The sequence below is a fragment of the Triticum aestivum genome, chromosome 7B (assembly GCF_018294505.1).
Source record: "Triticum aestivum cultivar Chinese Spring chromosome 7B, IWGSC CS RefSeq v2.1, whole genome shotgun sequence".
Classification (NCBI taxonomy): domain Eukaryota; kingdom Viridiplantae; phylum Streptophyta; class Magnoliopsida; order Poales; family Poaceae; genus Triticum; species Triticum aestivum.
Window position 1 is genome coordinate 756,216,505 of NC_057813.1, and position 7,293 is coordinate 756,223,797.

A 7,293-nucleotide genomic window follows, 5' to 3' on the forward strand; every position below is an offset into this window, starting at 1 on the left:
AATCCTGCCCGTCGCATCTCGATTGTTTATAATATCGTTGAGAGGTACTTCGGAGGCCACCGTTATGGAACACTCTTGAAAGTAGTGTCACAGCTTCCGGGACGCCATGAACACCGCATACGCTATCTTTTGATAATGTGGGTAACGGGACTTGCATGGAGTTAAGACAGTGGATACGTAGTACACTGGTTTTTGAAGAGGGAATTTGTGCCCTTCTGTTTCTCGTTCGACGACGAGTGCGGCGCTGACAACTTGATGTGTTGCCGCGATGTATAATAACATAGGTTCGCCCAGGTTGGGCGCGGCCAGGACCGGATTTGTTGCCAATACGGTCTTAATTTCTTCGAGTCCGGCCGCGGCAGCATCCGTCCATTCGAAGTGTTCGGTGCACCGGAGGAGGCGATAGAGGGGCAGTGCCTTTTCTCCCAAACGGGATATGAAGCGGCTTAGAGTCGCCACGCATCCAGTTAGTTTTTGTATTTGCTTGAGGTCTTTTGGGATATCCAATTGTGACAGAGCTCGGATCTTGGCTGGGTTTGCTTCAATTCCTCTACCGGATACAATGAAGCCCAAGAGCTTTCCGGCTGGTACGCCGAAAACACATTTTTCCGGGTTGAGCTTAATGTCATATGCTCGGAGGTTGTCGAATGTCACCCTCAAGTCGTCTACTAGAGTTTCGACGTGTTTGGTCTTGACGACCACATCGTCTACGTATGCCTCTACCGTTTTGCCTATCTGGGTAGCCAGACATGTCTGAATCATGCGCTGATATGTTGCGCCGGCGTTTTTGAGTCCGAAGGGCATTGTGTTGAAGAAGAGTGGTCCGTATGGAGTAATAAATGCCGTTGCGGCCTGGTCTTTTTCCGCCATCTTTATTTGATGGTATCCGGAGTATGCATCGAGGAAGCACAATGAATCATGCCCTGCGGTAGCATCGATGATTTGGTCGATGCGAGGGAGAGGGAAAGGGTCCTTTGGACAGGCCTTGTTAAGGTCTTTGAAATCGACACAAAGGCGCCAGGATTTGTCCTTTTTGGGTACCATTACCAGGTTGGCTAGCCAGTCCGGATGTTTTATATCTCTGATGAATCCGTCTTCTAAGAGCTTGGCTAGCTCCTCTCCCATTGCCTGTCTTTTGGGTTCGGAAAACCGCCGAAGAGCCTGTTTGACTGGCTTAAATCCTTTTAGGATATTTAGGCTGTGCTCTGCCAGCCTGCGTGGGATTCCTGGCATGTCTGAAGGGTGCCAGGCAAAAATGTCCCAATTTTCCCGAAGGAATTCTCGTAGTGCGGCTTCTACATTAGGATTTAATTGTGCCCCAATGGAGGCCGTCTTTGTGGGGTCCGTTGGATGGACCTGGAATTTGACTATTTCGTCTGCTGGTTTAAAAGAGGTGGACCTAGACCTCTTATCGAGTATCACATCGTCCCTATCCACCATGGAGCGCAGCGCAGTGAGTTCTTTTGCCGCTAGGGCTTCGGATAATGCCTCTAGGGCCAGTGCGGCTGTCTTATTTTCAGCGCGGAGTGCTATATCTGGATCACTGATGAGAGTGATTATTCCATTGGGCCCGGGCATTTTGAGCTTCATGTACCCGCAATGGGGTATAGCTTGGAAGATTGTGAATGCCTCTCACCCTAAAAAGGCGTGATATCCCTTGCAGAATGGGGCCACTTGGAACGTGACCTCTTCGGACCTGTAGTTGTCCGGCGAGCCGAACACTACGTCTAGTGTGATATTTCCTGTGCAGCGTACTTCTCGACTAGGGATTATTCCCCTGAAGGTTGTGCTGCTTCGCTCAATGCGGCTCTATTCAATTTCCATTTTTTGAAGGGTTTCCTCGTAGATGAGATCTAATCCGCTGCCGCCATCCATGAGTACCTTGGTAAGACGAAAGCCGTCCACTATCGGACTGAGGACCAATGCGGCTGGTGCTCGAGCTATTCGGAATTTAGGTTCATCGCTGGCATTGAAGGTGATAGCCGTGTCGCTCCATGGATTTGTTGTTGCTACTTGGTAGACTTCGGCGAGGTTGCGGATTGTTCTCTTCCGCATGTTATTTGATGCGAAAGTCTCGAAGACTGTTAATACCGTACTGGTACTGCTAGGCTGGTTGCCCCGGGCTAGAAAGCCTTCGCCACTTTTGGCCACCTGCCGTAGTATCCAACATGCTCGAAGGCTATGTGTTGGAGTGGCGCCCTCCGTACTGTGGATTTTGCGGTCCGTTGAGCCATCCCTCCATTACGGTTCCGTGCCCTTTAGGGGTTTTTTGCTTTTTGGTTTTTAACCCAGGTGCTTGAGTATGACACACCCTTTTATTTCGGACTGGGGTTGTATTCAGGGCCGGATTGTGCCAAAACCTAGTTTTGGTTTTCTAGGAACTCTCCATCGCACAGTATTTTTGTACAATGGTTGCTAGGTCGGCGAAGCGTGTAACTTCGCGACGACTTACGGCATTCATGATTCCCTTGTCCGTGCAATTGTTGCAGAAAATTGAAATCACGCTTTCTTCACGGCAGTCCTTTATCCTGTTCATAACCAGGAGGAATCTGGCCCAGTAATGATGTACTGTTTCATCGGGCTCTCATCGTATTTGAGATAAATCGCTTATGTTTGGGTGGGCGGGTGGAATTAAATTTGGAACCCCGCCTGATCTGAGGCTCAAAGGCCAAGAAGTTTCCGGATTTGGAAGCTTGGTTTGCTGGATGTTTTCCGACAAATCTAGTCCGATGCCTGACTTTAGGTTTAGTATTTGATTGATGTCCGTCCCTCCGCGGAAATCCGGCATGGAGGGATCGGGAATCCGTACATAGCTAGTTTTTAACATAGAAGAAGAATCGCCGCATTGTTCCTCTACCACAACAACATGGTGGGTAGCCTGGGGAGAGTTAATTTCTCTCAGATCGGTTTTAAGACCAATCTGATCATAGTTTGTAGCGACTCCCAGGGCGGCGATGCGATCCAAGAGCTCTTTTACGGAGGAGAGCTCAATCGGATCTAGCTGCTCGGCGAATTCCGAGCTGACGTGAAGATAGCTTTTGATGTCCTGAGAGGTCATCGTCGGGGCAGTGGCCGAACAGGCGGTCATAAGAAAACCACCTAGCTGGATAGTTTGGCTGGCGGCCAAAGCTCCCTTGACGATGGTGCCGTCTTTAAAGACGGGAAAAGGCATCCTTCCTGATTGCCACGGCACAGAGGAACTCTAAATGAAAGCACCAATGTCGGTGTCAAAACCGGCGGATCTCGGGTAGGGGGTCCCGAACTGTGCGTCTAGGCAGATGGTAACAGGAGACAAGGGACACGATGTTTTACCTATGTTCGGGCCCTCTTGATGGAGGTAAAACCCTACGTCCTGCTTGATTAATATTGATAATGTGTGTTACAAGAGTAGATCTACCACGAGATCAAGGAGGCTAAACCCTAGAAGCTATCCTATGGTATGATTGTTGTTCGTCCTACGGACTAAAGCCATCCGGTTTATATAGACACCGGAGAGGGCTAGGGTTACTCAGAGTCGGTTACAATGGTAGGAGATCTACATACCGTATCGCCAAGCTTGCCTTCCACGCCAAGGAAAGTCCCATCCGGACACGCGACGAAGTCTTCAATCTTGTATCTTCATAGTCTTGGAGTCCGGCCGATGATAATAGTCCGGCCGATGTGAGTTCTTGATGCTATCGTGCAAGTCTATAGTCACGTATTATGTGTTATGATCCGACAACCCCGAAGTGACAATAATCAGGATACTTCTCAGTGATGACCGTAGTTTGAGGAGTTCATGTATTCACTATGTGTTAATGCTTTGGTCCGTTACTCTATTAAGAGGATGCCTTAATATCCCTTAGTTTCCACTAGGGCCCCGCTGCCACGGGAGGGTAGGACAAAAGATGTCATGCAAGTTCTTTTCCATAAGCACATATGACTAAATTCGGAATACATGCCTACATTACATTGATGAACTGGATCTAGTTCTGTGTCACCCTATGTTATAACTATTACATGAGGAATCGCATCTGACATAATTATCCATCACTGATCCAATGCCTACGAGCTTTTCATATATTGTGCTTCGCTTATTTACTTTACCGTTGCTACTGTTACAATCACAACAATACTGCTATCATTACTATCTTTACTTTTGCCACTGTTACCATTACTATCATATTACTTTGCTACTAAATACTTTGCTGCAGATACTAAGTTATCCAGGTGTGGTTGAATTGACAACTCAACTGCTAATACTTAAGAATATTCTTTGGCTCCCCTTGTGTCGAATCAATAAATTTGGGTTGAATACTCTACCCTCGAAAGCTGTTGCGATCCCCTACACTTGTGGGTTATCAAGACTAATTTCTGGCACCGTTGCCGGGGAGGATAGCTCTATTCTCTGAGTCACTTGGGATTTATATCTACTGATCATTATGAAGAACTTGAAAGATCAAACAACCAAAATCTATCCCTCAACTACAAGGGGAGGTAAGGAACTGCCGTCTAGCTCTGCACGAGATTCTCCTTCTGTTATGAGTAAGCTTGCGACACCTATACCTACTACTGCTAAGAATTCTGATATGTCGCATGTTATTGATGATGCCACTTCTGCTATGCATGATGCTTATGAGGAAACTACTTCTATGCTTGATACTACTGTGCCATGAGGTGAATTTCTTGATGAACAACTTACTAGGGCTAGGGAGAATGAAATTATTGAAAATGAAATTATTGATGAAAGTGATGATGAAGGTTCTCCCCCTAATTATGAATTGCCTGTTGTTCTTGAGGGTTATGTTATGAATGAAGAAGCGGCTAGAGATATTCTTTCTTGCAATGATAGATATGATCTTAAGAAGTTATTAGCTAAATGGAAGCAGCAAGCCCTTAATGCTAGAATGAAACCTGACCCTGCTTTTGCTACTTCACCTATATGTGTTACTGATAAGGATTATGAATTCTCGATTGATCCTGAAATAATTACTTTAGTTGAATCTGATCCTTTTTATGGCAATGAATCTGAAACTGTTGTGGCACATCTTACCAAGTTGAATGACATAGCTACCCTGTTCACTAATGATGAGAAGTCTCGCTATTATTATATTCTTAAGATATTTCCGTTCTCATTAAAGGGTGATGCTAAAACTTGGTTTAATTCTCTTGATCCTGGTTGTGTTCGTAGTCCCCAGGATATGATTTATTACTTCTCTGCTAAATATTTCCCTACTCACAAGAAACAAGCTGCCTTGCAGGAAATATATAATTTTGTGCAAATCAAAGAAGAGAGTCTCCCACAAGCTTGGGGGAGGCTTCTCCGATTACTTCGTGCTTTGCCTAATCACCCTCTTAAGAAAAATGAAATACTTGATATCTTTTATAATGGACTAACTGATGCTTCCAAGGACTACTTGGATAGTTGTGCTGGTTGTGTTTTCAGGGAAAGAACAGTCGACCAAGATGAATTATTATTGAACAATATGTTGACAAATGAAAATAATTGGACTCTTCCTGAGCCAATTCCTGAGCCATCTCCTGAGTCTATTCCTAAACCTACTCCGAAGAAGAGGGGTGTTCTGTTTCTCAGTCCTAAAGATATGCAAGAGGCAAAGAAATCAATGAAAAAAAGGTATTAAAGCTAAAGACGTTAAGAATTTACCTCCTATTGAATAAATACATGGTCTTAATATACCTCCTATTAAAGAAACTCATTGTCTTGATAACCCGACACAGATAGTGAAGGTAAATTCTCTCTATAGATATGATAAAGTTGAAATCCCGTCTACTAATTTTTTTAGCCAGTGCTTAGATGAATTTGATGATTTTATGGATAGACAAGCAAATTTCAATGATTATGTTAGTAGACAATTGAAAAATAATGCTTATATGATTGGACGCTTGAGTGATTATATGTCTAGAGTTAAGGTTGAACTTAAACTCGCTAGTAAACATGCTTCTATGGTTACCACTCAAGCTGAACAAGTACTTAAGGCTCAGAATTTATTGCTAGATGAACTAAATAATTAACATGATTTTGCTGTTAGAGTGGCTACTAGAACTGGTAAAATGACTCAGGAACCTTTGTATCCTGAAGGCCACCCTAAGAGAATTGAACGAGATTCTCAGAATAATAATCCTGATGCTCCTAAAAAAATGATAGGACTTTGCATGCTTCTAGCGAACCTAATGTAGAAACACCTGAGAATCCTAATGATACTTCTATCTCTGATGCTGAAACACAATCCGGAGATGAACATGAACCTGATGATAATGCTAATAATGATGTTCATGTAGATGCTCAACCTAGTAATAAAAATTATATACAAATTGAACCTGCTATTGGTCTTGATAACCCACATTCAAGAAATCAACATTATGATAAGAGAGATTTTGTTGCTAGGAAGCATGGTAGAGAAAGAGAACCATGGGTTCAGAAACCCATGCCCTTTCCTCCTAAACCATCCAAGACAAAGGATGATGAGGATTTTGAGCGTTTTGCTGAAATGATTAGACCTATTTTCTTACGCATGCGCTTAACTGATATGCTTAAAACAAACCCTTATGCTAAATATATGAAAGATATCATCACTAATAAGAGGAAAATACCTGAAGCTGAGATGTCCACGATGCTTGCCAACTATACTTTTAAGGGTGGAATACCTAAGAAACTTGGTGATCCCAGAGCACCCACTATACCTTGCTCCATTAAAAGAAATTATGTTAAAACTGCCTTATGTGATTTAGGAGCCGGTGTTAGTGCTATGCTTCTTTCCTTGTACCGTAGTGTTGAATTAAGCAACACTACAAGAAATATGTCAACTTATGACCACCACTATTGGTCACTGAAAGGTCACAAATTTCCATTTATGACCTTTTTGTGACCAAAAACAGAAGGTCAAAAGCTGGCCGTCGTAAATTGACTATAGCGACCTTTCTTCTGGAATGGTCAAAGACGTTTACAACCAAAATATTCCTACTGTGGCGTTTTGGTCACTAGCAACCTCCCCAGGCCACGTAGGCATCCAGCGTGGCAAGCTGATGTGGCACAAGATTCAGCCCGGTCCGATTTGGTGTTCTACATGGGCCGAACCCATTAATTCGGCCTTTTTAATGTATTTTTTCCTATGCTTTTATTAGCTACCTGGGTCTGGCCCAACAATTCAGCCTTATTGATTTCTTTGCGTGGCCCTTTTAACAGCAGATTTTCTTTTTAATCATGTATTTTTCTGGGCCATTTCATTGCTGGGCCTCTCATGTTTTTCCCTCAAAAATAATTGTCCAATATAACTTGGGCCTAGCCCAGTTCTG